The sequence below is a fragment of the Propithecus coquereli genome, unplaced genomic scaffold (assembly GCF_000956105.1).
Source record: "Propithecus coquereli isolate 6110/MARCELLA unplaced genomic scaffold, Pcoq_1.0 Scaffold45, whole genome shotgun sequence".
In the NCBI taxonomy this organism is placed as follows: domain Eukaryota; kingdom Metazoa; phylum Chordata; class Mammalia; order Primates; family Indriidae; genus Propithecus; species Propithecus coquereli.
In genome coordinates this window covers 9,603,560-9,605,272 of record NW_012150285.1, presented here as the reverse complement: position 1 = coordinate 9,605,272, position 1,713 = coordinate 9,603,560, and the positions used below count along the sequence as shown (strand labels likewise).

The 1,713-nt window shown below is 32.9% G+C and overlaps 1 protein-coding gene across 1 annotated transcript in view; it reads left to right on the top strand.

The window, feature by feature from the left end:
- Positions 1 to 1,713, top strand: part of MYO3A (myosin IIIA) — a 242,790-nt gene that overhangs the window by 409 nt on the left and 240,668 nt on the right. The gene's annotated exons all lie outside the window — the stretch shown is intronic.

Here is a 1,713-nt window from a genome sequence, read left to right as displayed (position 1 = left end):
TCTCAGTGTAACAACAAATAAAATGAAGGAACGAAGGAATGAATAAAACCTGTGCTGAAGTCATATAAGATGAGAATTCTGCGGTTTTGCAGGACAGCAGTCTAGATTTACACTGACTCTAACTTATGGAGCCATAAATGCTAGAAGTTAAAAATCCTTAGGTACATCTTTACAAAAGCAATGAATAAAAGAGAAAGGCATTTCCCCTTTCTCTTTGTTCCCCATCTCACTACCACTTCCAGGAAGACAATGAGCTCTCCTGTCAAAAATAACACACAGGAAAGTCTATATTTAGGGGGTACAGGAGTGGGGAGGTTCGATCTCCGATTTCAGTGTTGCTATCTCTTTGCAATTTTATAGTTTTTTTGTTTGTTTGCTTTTTACTTCCAAACCTCTGGTTTCTAAATATGAATTATTTTTTGTAACATATATTGTACCCGGTACAGTAGAAGGCATAAAGGAAGTAAGGCTTCAGTTATTTTCAAATATATTATGTTATCTGTAAGTAAAGTTTGAATATCTGACTTTCATAACTTATTCTATTTCTTTCATATGCTAAATTCAGATAATGATTTTGAGTTTGCTTTTTTTTTTTTCTAAACTGCCTTTTATCTTGAAAAAGTAAGTGGCTATGTTTATTTGGAGTAGGAATTAAATCATATAGCTCCTAACATTGCACTTATTATTTGTAGGAAAAACTTAGCTCATATAAATTAGAATATTAGCTAACTATAGATCACAGAAATTACTATCTTAGTTACATTTTTCACATAACTAATAGCTTTTTTTAGGGAATTTATCAGGTGAAATTCAAGCAACAAAAGGTGAATTTGATGGGGAGAGGTTGTTTATGCTTTAGAGGTCCATAGTTATATTTCAGATAGGTTTGTGTGTTTGATGAGACACTATTGTTAATAGTGGTGCATATTTTTTTTTCTTTTTGCAAATTGTAACTTTGGTCTGCTAGTGGTTCATATTTTTGATGTGTGCACACTATTATTATGGCCTCTTGTGTACTACTTCATTATCTGGAAATGTTTGATTGTAATTTTTTTCATATATTTTCTTGGATCTGTAAAATAGAGGTGAAATCATTATTTTTTGTTTTCTATCGTTTGACTTCTCATAGAGTTATTAGAGAATTGATATTCTTGTCTTTCATCTCACATTCTAATGTAAGTTTAATTGATTTTTGTTTCAATCTTTCTTTCAGTGTGAGAGCAGCTCACATTTCAGCATTGCTGAAAACTGCATTTTTGTGGAGTTATGTCTCTTGTACTACAAGCCAGCTCAATGGCTTCTATATAGTTAGAGTACAATGTTTGCAGTTGTTAGAGTGAATGATACCTTTTCTTTTTTTAACCATTAAAAAATGTCCTGCTTTGGTTTTAATATACATACTTGTTTTTAAAAATCTAATGAGGTGAAGTAAAGTCATAGTAAGAAAATGACTTAATTACCATCTTGTGATGGTCACAAAATACTATCTTAGTTTGGAGAAAAACCTTTCTTCTGAGTATTACCAAAAAAGAAAAAAAAGACAGTGAACATAAAGAAAAAAATTGATCTCAGCATAAGGAGGCCATAAAAAAATTGATAAAGTTAGGCCAGGTGCGGTGGCTCACGCCTGTAATCCTAGCACTTTGGGAGGCCGAGGCGGGCGGATTGTTTGAGTTCAGGAGTTCGAAACCAGCCTGAGCAAGAGCAAGACCC